At 33.7% G+C, this 19250-nt stretch overlaps 1 pseudogene; it reads right to left on the reverse strand.

Moving 5' to 3' along the window:
• Window positions 1–7748: 7748 nt before the first annotated feature.
• On the reverse strand, window positions 7749–14412 carry LOC131855526 (interferon regulatory factor 2-binding protein-like A; annotated as a pseudogene).
• Between the last annotated feature and the right edge of the window lie 4838 nt (window positions 14413–19250).

Here is a 19250-nt window from a genome sequence, read left to right on the forward strand (position 1 = left end):
ACTACGGCTCAAAATTCTGCCCAAATACAAATCCAGAATCGGCCTCAATAGGGTTGTAACATAAGCTATTCAGTGTTCCCTTATAATTAAATTAACATATTCATTTCAAAGAAGATAAAATACACTTTTTGATTGTATTTGTGGCGATTTACGGATAGTGCGCGGCAACACCGTTGCCTAGTGACATTGTGGAAGAAGATATAACAAGCTTGTCAGATTGGGACACAATCGCTTCTTTTCTCATACATTAAATATACGTTTTTATATATATAATAAAACCATACAACTATTGTAAATGCCACAAGAATATTACATTTATACATAGCCACCACTGGACTCGTTATTTAATCTTCCTCCTCCTGTCGCTGCCAGTACCAGCTGAACATAACATAAATAATAGCGGTAACAATATAGACGCTAAATTGGTGACCCACGACGTTCCACGACAGCACAGCAGACACGGTGAAGCGTGAACCTACTCCAGTCCAGGTGCCATCTTTCCTACATTCCTTCTCCTTACCGGCATTCTTACCATACAAGATCTTATCACCATCGACCATCACACAAGTACTCGCCGTCGTTGTGCCGCCCGCGCCGCCCGCCGCCCGCCGCCCGCTTATGATCACGTTATATTTTACTGCTTGTTCTGAGTCCATATACGTACTAGTTTTTTATAGATGTTTCATATTTTTGGGGTACAAGTAAAAGGCTCCCAATTATTAGAATGTAGTAAAAAAAAACGAATCCTCGCGGTTCCCCCTGGAAACCATCGTGTTAAATTCCTGGTGAATTTGCACAATGGGCTGACATGACCTGACCTCATGCTCATCTTATCATCCTCCACAGGTGCCCCGCCAGCGTAAACCGTTAGCGCAGGCGATTTACAACACTGAATCAATTGTCAATTTAAAAATGTTTTCTACTGAACTGAAGAACTTGTATTCATGGTCATATATAAGGCATTTAAAAAAAAAACATGATTTTCCAAATTAATTATTATAAATTGGCCTTTGGCGTCATCACTTAAACAAATATGAAGAAGTTTAATCGTAGACTAGGCTGTACGGTCCAAGGATCTTTGCCTGTTCCATCATTGAATAGTGGACTTTGGCTTCATCACTTGAGCAAATATGAAGAAGTTTAAACGTAGACTAAGCTGTACGGTCTAAGGATCTTTGCCTGTTCATCATTGAATAGGAGATGGACGAATATGGAAAAAAATATATATTATAATCAAAGAGTAAAGTAAATTATACCAAAAGAATTATAATACTATTCCACATACAAATGGAAACAAGTGTACACTTTTCAAATAGATATATTATATATTTAACACAGGTCTGAGAGATATGATATTGAAAACACTTTTACAATTTTTTATGTAATTCGACTCACATCACTCTTATCTCTTTGTTTGACTACATGAAGTGCATTATAAAAATAAGCACTTCCGAATACTTCGCAAACTATAACTAATATATATATAATTGTAGGTTATATTTATCTAAATAAAATAAAGTAAATAGACACGAAACAAAACTGGTATAAAATACTTTTTCTAAACGTCTGTTATTCCTAGATGCTGTACCGTTCGTAGTTTCGTAGCACATAATCAATCTGAACTAGACCACAATTTTTTATACTGGACTTATCTAATTCTGTATATATATATATATACCGAAGAGAAGTTAGACACAGAAGAGGAAACACTGCTAACGTACGTGACTTGTAAGTATGTTCAGTGATAGCTTATACAGGTTTCATACTAATTGCAGCCTATTTTTTTTATGTGCATAAAATGGAAAATAACCTGTCGGCTCACCTGTAGGCAAATGGTAATATTGTCTATATATACTAAACAGCACTAAGGACAAGCACATTAGCATGCAATGGAAGGACTGTACAGCATATACAATCGATTTCGGCGGCGGGGAGGGGTAGGTACGCCCCCCCCCCTCGATGGGTGCTTGCGATTCCTAAGTTTTTTTAATATGATAATTGTATGTTGTAATTTTATTATGAAAATTTAAAGGTTAGGATGCATTTCGCAATATGTATATCTAACAGATTTTGGTAGATACAATTTCAATTAAAATTCTAAAAATTAATATCTCAAATAATATGACTTTCCGCACATTAATTTTATGGAGTAGTTAGACTAACAAAAACAGGTACTATCAAACATAAAATTTTCAACTCTCAAATTGATTGTATAGATTATACAGGTTAGCCCATGCGATGCCCATGATACTGCTCTTGCGTTGCCATTCCAGAGCACATCATGTCTCTTATCCTGCAATTTAGCTACCATTTGACACCCTTCTTTTATATTAATATTTAATTTAAATTTAAATGTAATAAGGCCTACAAAATATTTATATTTGTAGGTATTAAATTATAAAAAAAATTTTGTTTTTACTATTACAGGTGAATACAATAATAAAACACTTATAAACACTCTAAAATTTATGTCAGTGCAAAAATAGGCTTAAGTCTACTAAAAGTATAAAATAACATACATTATGTTAGACTTAAAATATAACATTACATAAAAATATCACAAATTTATTGCGATAACTGATTTGTACTTGAGGTAAGAAATAACAGTAGAGGCAAATATACACTTGATTTGGCAAACAAACAACATTATTACTAAACACTTCAAGGCACACAAGGAATGTTACCAAAATTTTAAACAATGTTCTCTATAGAATATATAAAAGCACGGAAATAAATTCTACTGTAATCCATCAACACTGGTTTCACCAATACTCCCTCTACACTTTGTTTTTTGTGAATTATGTTTTGTAACTTGTCCAGCACTAATTTCTCCTTCACTCTTCAAAGGCAGAATGCCGAGAGATTGTAAATCTGAACTATATTTGGAAACTATTGATGCTGAACTTGTATCTGAAGTGGATTCAACTCTATTTCTTCTTAGCTTTTTCTTTAATTTGACTTCACCTAAACTGCTAATTTCTGAGGAAGAGTTATCTCCATCTAGAGAACTGGTACTAGTAGAAATTGTAAACTTTCTAAACGTCTTAGTTCCTTGAAAATTTTCTTCTTTTTGGTATATCTTGGATACATTTTGATTACAATTTTCTAGATTTGAAAGTATTTCCTGAGAATTTTGTGGTAAACGCAAATTAAATCTAGGCGAGGATAAATTAATAGATATTCCAAGGTCATCTTCATTTTCAATCTCTAACTGTAGTTCTTCTTTGCTTGATACACATGTCATAGGGCTGGTATGTTGATCTACTGACAACAATAATTTAAAAGGTGATGTAGTTCTAGTTTTTACTTTAGTTGGAGAGGTCATTACACATTTTACATGTACAGGTGAGGTTTGTGTATTTTTTTGAAATGCAACTATATTATTTTGATTATCTTCCATGTTATTATTCCGAGATGTAGAAGGCTTATTAAAATTCTCCAAAAAATCACCATACTCATCAATTATGAGCTGTTTAATAAAATCTTTTTCTAATATTAGCATTTTTTCAAGTTCACCTTTAGGATCGAGTGTTGGCCACAAGTCGTTATGTATTGGTTGAATATTGAATGTTTCATTTCTTGGAGATGTTTGAGTTTCTTTTAAAGATATTTTTTGCGAAGTAGTGCTTTGGGTCGCAGTATCTTGTGTGTCAACTAAATGTATAAATTCGAAGACATCTATTTTGTTTTTAATTGATAAATTTGATGTTTTTATGAAAGTCTCATTGGGATTTTCTTTTCACTTTCCGAAGCATTTTTTGATTTATAAGAATTCATTAAGTTCTGATCAGAACTTGACATAATAGAATCAAATGGTGATTTGTTACTCTTACCTTCCTTGGAATGATCTGTGTGCCCGGATTTATCATCTTCAAAATCATCGGCATAACTATCTTCGTTTTGATCATTACTTGTAATTGAAATATTTGTTGATGTTGGTTGTGTATTTTGTGCAGTTTTTGACAATGTTTTATTAATAGTTTTCTCAATGTCAATTACTTCTTGAAGTAAATTTTCATCAGAAGTCGAAAGTATGTTTTCATTATCTTTTTGTTTGTTTTTTTGGGGCATGTCTTTATGAAAAGAATTTTCACGACTTTTTAAGATTCGGTCTAGTATTGGACTTATAGCAACGTCATGCTTATTAGGTATGTCAGACAATTCCTTCTCAATATCACTTACTCTAACACCACCTAATGTCAATTGCGAGTATGGTATGTATTCAGTGTTATTATTTAAAATTTGAGACTGTTTATTTGATGTTTTAGGACGTGTTATATTAGAATTATTTTTAGATTTTGGTAATTTTACCGCATTTAAATTTGATGTGTGCCCATAAACTGATTGTAGTTTTCGCTTCCATTCTTCTAAATTTAACTGTGATCTATTATCTGATTGTTTTCTATTAATTAAGGATTTAGGAAGTCTCCCGATATTACGTGACGATGCTCTAGTAGAAAATTGAGTTTTAACTTGCCTTTGAGTTTTCGGTTTATATTGACTATTGGAGCTAACATTGTTATTGGAGCCACTGCTATCATATGTCGGCATCCTTGAAACTTTTCTTATAGACTGTTTCTCACAGGCATGTGTCAATTGACCGTCTTGTTTTTTATCAGCAGTTTTAAGTTTTTGTTGCAACGTATATTCCGATTCATGTTGTGTAACAATAAATGCTACATTATTTTTATTTATACTTACACCTTTCTCAACTTTACTATCGGGCAAAATATCAAATTGTAAAACTTTTTGTTCTCTCAATTCACTTCTTATATTAATTCCTGGCATTTTCTGAAGTTGTAATTTTTTATATTGAGTAGCAGTGATGTTTGGTTTAGAATATTTATAAGAGTATTCACAATAGGCAATAGTAGGACAGTTACTGTTTATTTTGGTATTATTTAAAATGTTTTCTTTATAGCCAATGTTATCTTTTTCATCAATGTGTATCACATTAGTACGTGACAATCCTAGCTTCCGTATACTTGTTTTCTTAAGTATAGATGTCGGATTTACTTGTACTCCCGCGCTTATTTTAGGTTTTTGTAAGTCGTTGGCCAGCGACTTCATTCCATTGAACTCCTTACTCAGATCAGATACACGTGGATGTGAATCTTCAGTTATTTTATAACCATTAAATTTGGCATTTACAATTTCTTCTATATGGACTTTTTCATTAAATTCTTCATCTAAAGGAGTTGGTAGCGATTTGATTTGTACTCCAGGCTCATGTTGCTTAGATAATTCTTTAGAAAGTATTTTTAAGTCATCTGCAGTTGTTTGTAACATTTCATGTAATCTTTTTAATATAATTTCGTCTTCAGGTTTTAAAGCTGGCTCTGGATTCCAAATATCATCATTGATGATGTTAACCATTTCAAATTTCTTACTACTTTCAACCTGTAACATATAAGAAACATAATTGTTTACATTTTTTTTTATTTAATCAACTATTAAACTCATTTATTATAGCATTATTATTATACAGTATTAACAATAACATATAACCACTAACCACAGCATATCTCATATGAATGAGGACAGTTACATTTAGTAGGAATATGGGTGATACCCCGTTATATCTAACAGTTTTGAAATCCTTTTAAAATATGTCGAAAATTTAGTACTTACGTAGTACTTTTCAAATTGAGTATCATACTTAAGAAGACTGAAACTTTAAAGAATATAAAAATTATGAGACATGTTTATAAATGAATCTCAAATCTCGAAAATACTTACATACAAAACAAAATAACAAATACCACAAGCTCTGTTTGGCTTGGAAGTATATGAAGTTAACAATATATGTTAATATTGTTAACTTCACTTCATACACCAATTGTTAGTAACGTATTAAGGCAATGGAAAACAAGAGCTGGTTTGTCATTCCAATGACTCAAAAAAATGGTATAGAGTACTAACCAAATATCTATCAACTGGGTACCGAGGAGCGTCAGTCCTCATCTGTTGGTCAGGCAAAGTGGTTCTGGCATTCGCTCCGTTGACGCTGTTCCAGTAGTTCGTTCTGTGGACAGGAAAATTAGGTAATTTTAATACAATACTTTTTATGTAAGGGCCCACTTTTTGTAACTTCATAAAACATAATACATGAATGAAAACAATGGGTATAATAGATATAAGGCGACAATATAAATGTGTGCATGTGTGAGACAGCAAGCAATCATATATTTCTGAAGTATATATATGTATATAACAAAGAGAAATATTGTAGTAAATGAATTGAAATTCCGGAAGAATGAATAATTATAGTTATTCATTGTGTATATTATTAAAATTTATTGTATCCTGTTTAATACTTTAGAATAATCTCTAATCAAATTATAGATAAGTATATCTGAAACTAGTATATAAAGAGTACCTCAGAAACTAGTATAATGGTATTAAACTTCATTTTTAAATTAAAGTTACATTATATACGATAGACGATCTTTATACGTGTTCTAGTTACACGAAACACATAATAAATTTCTTATAGACCCACTAATACCCGTTACCCATATTAGTAACGGGTATTAGAGGCGCCATTTTGTCAAAATGTCCCTTCATTTAGGTTTTTATTTAAATACTAATGTAGTTCATTAGTTTTTCATACTACGCACCTATTAAAGCATATTGTGACCTTTAAAAATAGCAACTGCTGTTTTTAAAGGTAAAACGTACAAAATGGAATATTTGCATTAATTAAATTTATTTGTATATCTTATTTATAACGCCATCTCGTTCTGATTTTAATCATCATGATCGATCATTTTTGACTTATTGTCAACAATTTTGTAAGGTACAGAAATTATTTAGAAAAAATAAGTCATAGATACTCGATGTTTTTTATTGGGATATGTTTGAGAGCGGGTTGTGAGGGTTAAATAAAAGTGCATTTGTACAAAATCACATCAATTGTATTTTCACCAACATGTACATTAACGTCTTAATCGAAGCATTTCTCTTGCTGCTTACAGTAAGAAAGAGACGACTCTCAAAATTAAGTATGTATATACTTTTATGTGTCGAATTTCTATCGACATCTACAAAGAAGCCTATGGATAAAGGCGGACTATAACAATCTGGCGTCTTAAATGTATGACAGTTTATGTAATATAATCATATTATTTAACCATAAATAAAATAACAACTAATTGTATACAAAGAAAAAAACAAAATGTCATACATATATATGTATTATACACGATAGGAAACATTTCTGAAATAGTTTAGCCAAAGTATTGTTAGTTGTCATACATTTAATACAACAGTAGTACAAAAGTAAAATGCACATTTTGTGCTTACAATTTATCAATGTCGCCCATTGGCGAGCACTAACTAACAGTCGACAAACCCGATGCCGGGTGGAATTCCACTGACCATTGATAATACTAACAATCAATTTCGAATCTACCAGAAACGACAGATTCAAGAAAACATCTATCATTAATTTTAAGTACTTATCATAAAAGTTTGTGAACAAATAAGTTTATGAATCAGTTAGTCGTACAATTACTTAAAATCGCCTGCATCTAAGAAAGAAAATTACATGCGATTATCTACATCGATTAAAATATATTTGCATTAATCACCAATTTAGGTGACAATAGTACATATAGAATCTGAGGATTTTCAGAAACGATTATAAAAGTTTAATGCGGTAATAGCTGACTAATACTGTATATAGAGTTTAGTGGCTGTTCCAAACATATATTTACAATTACATAGAACATATATATACAACATACGTATATGTACACCATTATATATATCTCTAAAATAAATAATGGACATCTCAATTTAATTGAATGTACTAACATGCGTTGTTTATAGACATAACGTCTGAAGTTATTGATTATCGCATTACATTATTCAAAGCAACATTAATTAGACACATTTTTAAATGTAACAAAATATATCCACATTATCCTACCAGGACAAGTGACATACAAAAAATAGTAAAACAAGTTAATATTAAATTAGAGCAAGACCAAGATCGAAAATAACGTACTAAAACAATTTGAAGCCAGTAAAAATGCAAAATAACACCCAAGACGTCCAGCTTTCTGATAGCCTTCGAAATTGACGTACACTACTACTTTTTAACATTAATGACATATATAATGATAATTACTTCACTTTATACAAATATAGCAGCGAGTTTTAAGAGTTCCTATAACGGCCGCGTGTTAGCGGTTCTGACAATTTGACATTTCATAAAATGACTAGGTACGCCCCCAACATATGTAAAGCGATTCTGCTAATACTGCCACCATCTTCTACCCACCGGTCGCATCTCAAACTGAGCCTATTTTACTGCCACCACGTAAATCTGAATGTATACGAGTCCAACGAGTTCAATGAATCAGCTTGAAGCACGAACGGGGACTTACTTTCCCCTCATGACATCTGACGCATTAAATTATTCTTACAAATTAATCAACTCAAATATCCACTCCAACGAGGTCACGTATAAAATATATAGTATTTAATATTTTTCCAATCAACAGAATATGAAACAACTAGGTACATAACGACCAAGTAAACAATAATACCTGAGTATTATTTGTTTGACAGATTGTTGTCATCGAATGCAAGACGGTAACGGAACTCGAGCCACTCTAATACTTAAATTGATAGTAAAAAAACACTATTTCATATGTATTGAATGTAATAAATACAAATATACATATATTTAATAATATCTGTACAGGGAGCGACATGCTTCCAATCAATATCCAAAACTATGCTTTTACAATCAGTACACTCGACTACATGTTATAATGTCATGATCGTATATCATATAATACTCGTATAATATATAAGAATCACATAAATAAATGCCAAGTTCACTATGGTTCAGGACCTACGGGTAACTAAGAAAATGGCATGCGAAGAAATCTCGCTCACGAATCAGCGCAATTTTCTCGAAAAGTAACGTTATCTTACGCTACGAATAATTCAGATCAACATTATCGTTTCTGCAACGATGCGTTATCTAGACAAAAATTAGTCGAAAAATCTTTAAAAATTGATATGTACTCTATTCAGAATATCCCACCAGATTTGTGCATTAAAAAACTCGAAACCTTGAATTGGCTTTGCGAAATAACGGAGAAATATATAAATTTACGCACAAAATCAGATCCAATATGCTGAATACGGCCCATATCGTAGTTATCATTACGGCCTCCGCTGCCGCTAAAATAAGTTTAGATTCGCCAAACCTTTTCAGTAAACGATCTAAACTTATAAGTTGACTATTTACAAAGTTATATACAAATGTTCGGTAGGTGTAGGCGAGACCAATCCCCGCCTCGCCGCGGAGCCGCGCGCCGGTGCGGCTGAGAGCTGACGGCCGGCGCTTGCGGCCTCGTGCCGCGGCTTGCTCGGTACTTCTCCCGTGCACAACGAGCGTTCACATCGGGAGAGACAAGAGATAGAGTCGGGGCGACACTACGCTAGCCTAAGTCTCCCGCTCCTTCTTCGGTTTGAACTCCTCACCAAGTATTGTTGCAATTTCACCCTGCATAAATGCCCATGGCACCGTCGAGTTTGCCAATGGACATTTCTCCCCACTTGGACAGTAAACCTAGAAAGAATAAGATAATATTATATTGTCTTGTCTACTATTTTTAGTTGCATTTATTTGTATCTTTCTGACCTAGTAATACTTAGCAAACACATACAGTAAGCCGATTCATCGTGCAGAAAATGTAAAAATCACATGCAATATTAAACAAGAAACTAACCTCTGATCCTTGCTGTCGCTTGATAGAATCCCGGGAACAGGGGAAGCAGAATTTATGGTGCGGTTGGCTAGGGCACTGGACGAAGTGGGTGTCCTCAAGGCGCTCTTGGCAAAGTGTACATTTGAGCAGTGGCGCTGGCGTTGGCGCTGCCGCATCTGTGCCTTCGCCTGCCTCTGTCGACGACACCGATGTCGTCGACGACACGTGCCGGGAGCCCGACGACCGCCGCCCGCCGTTCGACCCTGTCGGACCGGAGAGCAATTGTTAGCTACTGTCTGCTAATTGGAATCACGCGAATGAAATCTACTTAGTACCGATTAAGTCAGCGTAACTGAACTACCGCTGATTGTCGAATTCTTAATTTAGTGACGTTTTATGTGACATATCCGCGAATATATAGGCGACAAGTCAGCAGACTGTAGCGGACGGCATGTGCGCGAGCGGTCGTCGGGCGCCATGCCGGAGCCGACATTAAAGCAGGTCGACTCCGACCCGCCGTACGATACGTACGGTAACTACAGAATCTATAAAATGTTAGCAAACGAAACTATTTTTGAGTTATTACTTCAGTATTTTCAAAATAACATTCGTGTGTGAAAATCTAGTTCCAATTGGAATTCAGTATCAGTCCATTTTCAACTGTAAATTAGATACGTACCTGATGAGTTAGGCGAATGTTGACTGGATCGACTGGCTGACCGCTGAGGTGGTGGCTGGGGTGGTGATCCGCCAGCTGACCGAGGCGAGCCTGGTGGTAAAGTATCCGCCACCGACATTAGCGCAGCCATTGGTGAAGGACCTGCACCAGCGGAGGCTCCAGTCACGGGAGGTGAGCCAGCTGTTCTACCCAATGGTGATCCTGCCGAACCGTTCGTCAGCGGCGCGCTGTTACCATACCCTGTAGATATTGTAAATTATACAAAAATTGTTAGCAAAACTAACGTAATCAAGAGATGAGACGATCATATTTAAAAGTCAGCACTTAGTTATATTTCACTATGCGTTACGTTTAAAAACGTTTAAGAAAATATATAAAATTGAATTCGTAACGAAATTTAATAATTTGGACTTTTTTAATGTTACGTGTATATATTATTATTGTTATTCACGTATAAACCGTAGTAAAAGTAAATGTAGTTTGGTATAATGAAGGATAATTTCTGGCAGGCATGACGTCGCGGCGACGATGCAATAGTAACGAACGACATAGCTTTCAGTTTGCCCCAATAACCTCACATTCAATGTTGGATGACACATCGTTTGCGGTGGACCGACGGATAGATCGTAAACACACGCTCGCACACGCATAATGTCATATAAATAGCGTGTGTTACGTAGTGAGCGGTGGTGTGTCATAGGTGGTCGCGTAGTGCTACTCGTAGATTTGGGCTAACTCCACCAGACTGACAATTCAAATAATACAAACACCCTCCATTATCGACACGGCTACTATCAACAACAACAATTATTAATCATTTATAATTCAGTGTAGTATTAATTTGTAAATTCTTTCTATACAGACCAGTATAGAAAGAATTTGCTGCATTAAGACCTAAGTCGTATGGTTAACACTATTGCCATAACAATTTCGTTACTATTAACAAGTCTATGGGTGCGTGCAGAGTTGTAGAAATGTTAGTTCGTGATGAAACATATCTAAGAGCTTGAATACATGGATAATATATTGCAAGGTTTATAGTTAATAATAAATACAATGCTAACAAACGTATAAATGTTCTGTCTTTGTACTCTCTAACTTTAACTTTTCTTTATTAATGTTGAAACAATGATATTTATATCCTTTTTAAATAAATTTGTTTCTTTTGTAAAAAGATATTTGATCAAACGCTGAATGTGTATGTGCCGCTTTGTTTACGAAAACGTCTCGTTTGCATTTGGGTAATGAATTCGCCTGTCATGAACTGAATGTAAACATATTCATTAGAGTAGCATGGTGTAGGGCATGAGTGACGGTCGGGTGCGCGGTGCAAAGGCTTGGCCCATATGGCGGTGGTGACGTCACGCGCGGTGACCTTTTTGGCCGCAGCTCGCGGCGGGCGGCCGCGCTCCCTACACACGCCAGCGGAATGTGGTCGGGCGGCTTTGCCAAGCGTAGGCAGGCTCTATATATTTTCGCCCGACGAGCACCTACATACGTACGCGAGCGAAAATGTCGTCACGCAACGTTGCCACACCGCTGTTTCGTGCATGCATTCACGGTACGGTGGTAGGAACCGCGTTAACATTACGTGGGTGTTTGTACGTAGCGAGTTTGTGTGCGGGAGGCCGCAGGCGCGGGCTCGCTTTCGAGAACGCTCAACTAGTCGGACCGGTTTTGTATTTATGGACTGAGTTAATGCACCTACCTAGATTATGAATCCCGTGGCGAAACGCGCAAAACAACCAAGACCACGCACGTTCACGTTCGTTGTCTATCATGTGTGCGTGATGAAATAAAATAACTGTGTACATTTTCCAATATAATTGATTTACTCTGATATTATTGGTAAACAACGGAATGATCTTTGAGTAATATATAGTTATATGTCGTAAAAACTTAATTGGTTAGTCCATTTTGCTAATTATAATAGTCTTGAAAAATAAATAAAAACATTGGTAAACAGGTTTTTAAACTAAGCAGATACATCGAATAATTGTATTTCGAGTAATAGGAAAGGTACTGATTTGATCACTGTACTTATATGTAAATTCCTATAATATATAATTTTAACATTAAATATTGAATAGACACAGAGGTATGTGCAGTAAAGTCATGACATCCGATTATAAAGCATGGAATTAGCTAATCAACCTGCCTGGGCTACAACAGCTTGCAGTGCATTTTACAAATGCGCATCAAAACTAAAGATATGGTATAAAAATAATAAAAAAAAGTCTGTAAAAGACAATTCTGTAAAAGGTTATACTTAATTATTTAGAGAGACGAGACGCTGACGCCACTATACGCAAATTTATATATTAATACCAGGTTTTAATATAATATGGCTAAATACCGAATACTAATACTACTGTAATTAATATTTATTAAACAAATGCTGATGTTCCTAATTAGCCAATCAAATATCAAACTAAAATTATTAAACAAAATGTGTATTGTTTTTGTGAAATCTATTATTGCGTGCGGTTTACGTGTTTCATCATACATACTATTTATTGATCAAATTATGGATCATTATGAAGAATTGCTTTTTATGAATTATGTTTTTATTTTATTTATAGTCCAAATTTATCAAATTTTAATCATTCATAAAATAACTAATCACAATATAAGAACACTAAAAATAACATAAATGTTTATATGAATTTAAACCGATGCTGACTTCAAAATAATTGCAAGTTTTACTTAAACATGTCTTACCGTTGGACTTAAATGACGCTGCATCAAAAGATGGAGTTCGTAAAGGATGTTTCTCCTGTTTGAAAACTCGGTCTGCAACGAAAGGTGCCGCCAATGATACTGCTGGTAAAGAATCGCCACGCGTTAGTGGTGGACGAGAATGCTCTTCCATTAGCCTTTTTGGCGGGTCGTCATCTTCCAACGGTCTTTTGAGAGATATGCCTGGAGCTAAACGTGCTCCACCATGTGCTGTCAAATGATGTGTAGGAAGATGCGTTAATCGCCGATTTTCATGTTCCTCGCGACGTCCTCCGTATTCTGCTAGAAGACCTGTAGCTGCTCCCCTAGGATGATGTAGAGCAAATCCAGCTGTGGGAGCGTGATGTGCCGGTGGAGCTGGTTGACCTCTAGTGGCAGTCTCGGCTCCATTTTGGTGAGCTTCCAAAGGAGCTCGATGAGTAGTTTTGGCATGTGTAGGTCCTCGACCTTCTTGGAAGCCATGGGCGCGCTTCAGCTGCCTAGCGGTGTCTAGGACCACTTCTATACGATCAGCGCCTTCATAATTGACACAACCACGACAAACTGCTTCCGAAAACTCATGCAACATTGCCCACGGCATCGCACAAGTAACAGTGCTGCCGCTTTTGCATCACAAGACATCTCGCCACAAGTAACAGTGCTGCCGCTCACCATTTGAACAAGTTCACAATCGGCTCCGAGAATGTCGAACAGAGATCTGGAACGACATCTCGCCACCGGACGTAGTACAGAGTGCGAGAGATCGGCCTTCTTCGTTTCGCTTGAAAATTGTCACAAATTTTTCGAACTTTTAAAGAAAAACACAGACTTCTTTTTTATAACCATGTTAAAGATCACACAAATTAACTACATAAACGAGTTAGAAACAAATATTTAGATGTATGATTCGTATACCAAAAAGATTATGATTTTTACGTTACAGAGATCTTATGAAAATATAAAACTTAAGATAAAATTTGAAAAGTAAGCAAAATGACTCGCTAGCCCTCAATTCAGTTAGCGTCTATAAAATTGAGTAGAGACTGTTGTAGAATAACAATTAATGTTAACACGAGTCGAGGCGATGCATTAAATTTAAATCTATTCTCGGCTGTTTCCTTTCGGTCGACTGCATTCTAAATTATTATTACCGCGCAACAGAAACGGAGAAGCGGGGGGGACGGGTGGCAGCGGCCATGTTGAGCGTGACGTCACGTGACGCGCGCAGAACGACGACGCGACGCGCCGCCGTTCATTTCTGTTGGTTAATAATAATGAGCTCATCGTGTATGCGGTACGATCGACGCGCGGATGACAAACCGTGGCTGCCGCTCGCCACAAAATGAATAATACCGCCGCATTCCGCAAATTCATTAGTCATTTGTAACTATGTGTTCGTTCACTTTTAATCACAATATAGTTACACGCCGATTAAACGTCTTTACATGTTTAATTAACGAAAATTTTCTGAGATTTGTGGGTATATCGAGAAAACTCGTCTAAATTATAATCTTTCTAATTATCTTGACAATTTACAATAAATAGATACTGTAATATTTTATTTTTCTGTAAGTATTAATATAGTTTTGATAACTATCAATATGTATTTTATGCCTTTCTCTTTCATAGGCAATGGCTAGCATTTTACCATCATAGAAAAAATGTATTTATTTATTATTCTTGTTACGATTCAAATCTTACACAGACTTAAAACATGTTTTTTAATAAGATAAACATTTCTTTTTTATAAAAATGACACGATTCACTTTTTTCTACCTCATAATGAATTCAATTTCTGAAAGTACTTTTTTATCAAATTCGTTTTTGTCAAATTCTGCAATCAGGTAATCCAATTTGTTTCTACCTCAAATTAATTCGATTCAGTTGCCATGTTATTTGGAACAAGTAAATTAGAAACAAATTATTTAGATGTATAAAATTCGTATACCTGTTAAAAAAATCAATATGATTTTTACGTCCTAAATTATTCGATTTCTTTATATATTTCAAATAGAACTAAAATAAAAGCTGAATACATCTTATGAAAATATAAAACTTAAAAGAACCAAACTTATGAGGCAAACGCTGGCTGGCAGTTTAATTCTTTTGAAAAACCAATTATTAAATACTTCGCCAAAAGAATTACACTAATTCTTTAGCTATATTAACACACGGGTGCACTAAGAAAATGACTCACGACATGTTCTTCGTTTATCTATTAGCATTTTCATTGACGGTCGAAAGTTATTCCGAAGTAGTCCTTACAGACAATTCTTTATAGATTATCTGGATTTACCAAACAGTTCCCTTATTGCAGTCTATAAAATTCTTGATTTTAACGAAAGTAAAGAGATATTCCTTCTAATGTTCGTAGAGATAATAACTATTGTTAATGTTAATTTCTATAAACTATATTTTGTGGACGTGTTACATATTTCGATGCATTACCTACTATTTAAATTGTGTAAACCTACGGACAAAGGCTGTCTGTAGGTTCTGCTTTTTGGAAGTAGAGGGGGAAGGCTCAGTTCTGGGATCGATGAGCGCACAGAAAAGTGAACGCATGCGCTCAGCATAGATAACACGTGTCAATGTTTATTATTACCGCGCAACACGTTGAAACTCGGATCATATATTGTTTAACAATAATTGATATTGCATTAAATAATATTTGTACAAATAAAAAAATGATCACTGCTGTTACATGGAAGGGAATATCTATTACTGGACATTATGACAAAACCCAAAACGATTGTTACAATGCGCGTTTTTATGCGCTAATGCTTTGATTTAAGTGCAGGTTTTACTAATCTGACATAATTCACATGAAATTTAGTATTTATTTTATACTAAAACAGGTAAAATAAAAAATAGTTATTTTTATATCGATTACCAGGTGTCTGTACGAGAACTGAGTCAATGACTCTGTAGTCATGAGCTCAACTAGAAACTACATACAAATTTGAATACATTTTTACAATTTTGTTTCCTGCGAAGACTAGATTATATATTAGATATTTTTTAATAATATTACACAGGACCTATTGGTGCCTCATTTATAGAGATGAGATCCAATTATCTATGAAGATACAATATAGCTGGAAGATATCTTTATTCATCGTCACATTTTTCTTTTTGTATACATCTCTTAGTACATTCAGGATAAATGTGAGGATGAAAAAAAACAGTTATGACTAAACTCACTAGTAAAATATTAATGTATGGCTGATTACACAATTTCTGTGTTTACTATCTTAGACTACTGTTAACTATCGTGTGACGCACCATTAATTAAAAATGGTAAAGTCAATAATCATGTAACCTGAAACGGAACGTCAAGAGCCAAAGTAATCTATGTGACATTGACAAGTGGATGACGGATGATTGAACGTAAAAGTTTTGATATATTATAAAAACAAATAAGAGATAGATAATTGTGAATATTGTAGGCATTGAGGTGTTTCTCTCTCCTGACTAACCGGCATTACGCCTAAGTCGTCAGGATACTTGACTAAAAGTTCAGAAGCATTACCAAGCCTACATTCGACTGTGTAACTAGTTGTGTGAATTTCGTTCACTTTTAATCACCATTAAACGCAGTTTCTCACTTGTTTTATAGTCTACATATTAAATAGATTTATATGTACGATAAAGATTAAACGTCTACAATTACATTTATAGAACAACATGGCTATCTAAAGTTTTAATAACTATTGTTATGTTATTAATGCTTATGATAGAGTATGATAGGATATCAACAGATTAGAAACAGTTACATTAACTATGTTGACATACAGGTTGAACATGAGAACACATACCATGTTATACATATAAACAGTGTAATGGTATTGCTGAGTTTGTTGCTAATTCACAGTAAATTAGTCAAACTTACTGTTAGTTTTGTGTGTTTGTTCTACGTGAATTGAATTGAAGAATTGTTATTATTTCTTTACATACACTTATATGTTTATGATCCCATTTCAGATAAATGACAATCAATGCATAGTCCAGGTATATGTCTTGATGGTGGTTATATTTTATTTTTCTGTCATATGTATATATATTATAGTTTTGATAACATAAATCAATATGTATATTTCATAATATTAGATATTGACATTTTAGATGCTATTCATGATTAATGAAGCTCTCAGTGAAAATAGTACTTAACTCTGATACAATTATTATATTTATTTCTTGCTGTGTTTTGAATTTTATATATATAGCAATGGCTAACAATTGGTAGTAAACTCCAATGTTAAAAAACCGAATAACTGTAAACTATTATTATTAATAGTTCCTTATTTAATCATTATTTAGTATAAAATCCAATTGAGATCGTCATATGATATTGATTATTAATGTGTTGAAAAGCACCTAGAAATGATATCCAATTCCTCAAAGGTGTCATATTATGTGAATTATATATTATATGTATGCTCAGATTGAATGTATTATATGTTTGAGCAATTGGTTTCTTTGATGCTTCTCTTGAAATTGATTAGAATTATAGGCCATTGTTGATCAATAAAGAAGGTACCTGTAGCTATGTACATTTGTCATTTGAGACCAGTGTTGGAATTTATAAGCACCACATTAATATGTGACATGTTAGAAAGTGATAGATTACAGGTAAGACTATTCTTACATGGTTCAGTTTTATAATTTATGAAGTTGTCTTTTAACCTAAAGAAAAGCTTTTGTTAGAAATGAATGTTATTGGCTCTTGATTGTATTATTGATTGTACAAGAAACCTTTGAATTTTCTAATATGAGCAACAAGCTTGTCTTTAAATTTACTATTAGTTTTGAATATGAATAAAAGTTTTGGAAATAAGTTAATATTTGTGTACATACAGAATGTTTGGATATATATATTTCACTTTTGATGAGTTATTCTTACAGTAAATTGCCAAAATGTCATGATTTTATAATATGAATATTCAATTGTTATCACAAAAGAAAATAGACTATTTTATATTGCAATGTATTGCTATATTGTCCAATCTTTTTTGCTAATGAACTGAAGATTTGCTGCAATCAGTTATCCATTGAGTTTTATTATTTTGTCATTTGTAGAATGACTACCTATAAAGTGGACAGATTCATTGTTAAATCTGTATTGGAATTGAAATGTGAACAAGGAGGAAATCATTGTTTAAATTCAAATTGTATTATATATTTGTTACAGATAATAAAAAAAAAACAATGAATATATTATTGAATATTAATATAAATAAATGTATATCAGAAGATAATAGTAATAATGAACTCATCTTGAAGCATGGATTGTGTCAAACAGTGTGGTCTAGGAAATTTGGATAATAAACTTTATAATTCAGATATTATAGAGGAAAATGGAAATAAAAAACACAGATGGGAGTGAATCATTTTGAAATAGAGGAGAAAGGAAAAATTGGATACTATTTTTAAATGGTTTATGTAACTTACCTTCTATGTATTTGAACTACAGGATTATAAACTGTTAATGCTGTATATTAGTTATTTTAAATAGTCTCTGTGGGAGGCAATGTTAAGATATTCAAAGTACATAAGCTTTAAAATTATTATAGAGGAAAATTGAGACACAGACAGACAAGATTGTTAGGAAAGTAAAGAGATATGGATATTCTAGAAAACTTTTTGACCTTATTTGCATAATTGTCCACGCATGGAAATTCGTTCCCATTCTATACAACCGTTATATAAAGATTCTGATTGTTGGTGTTTTATGATGCCTTTATAAGCATGTGGTTTGTTTTATTTAATATAACTTTGTTACCAAAGAGGATGAAATGTCATGTTTATAGCACTTCTAAATGTGCAAGCTTCCAATTATCTTCATCTACTGTACTGTAGAGGACAGTCATGGTGAATAGCTATGACAGGAATATATAATTAGGAAAAATCAATATGAACACAAGTTAATCAAATGTAACTTAGATTGAAAGTGAGATGTTGGTATCCGTGATGAACAGTGATTCACAAGCACAGTATCAGTATAATTTATAGAAGAAAAAAATATATAAATAGTAATAATTCAAAAGAAAAACATATGTACAGGTATAAATACATATAGTAATGCCTATTTAACATTTAAATAGTATTGTGATTATTGTCAT

This window comes from Achroia grisella, unplaced genomic scaffold (assembly GCF_030625045.1).
Source record: "Achroia grisella isolate CSIRO2021 unplaced genomic scaffold, CSIRO_AGI_Agris_v1 utg146, whole genome shotgun sequence".
NCBI classification, from domain to species: Eukaryota; Metazoa; Arthropoda; class Insecta; order Lepidoptera; family Pyralidae; genus Achroia; species Achroia grisella.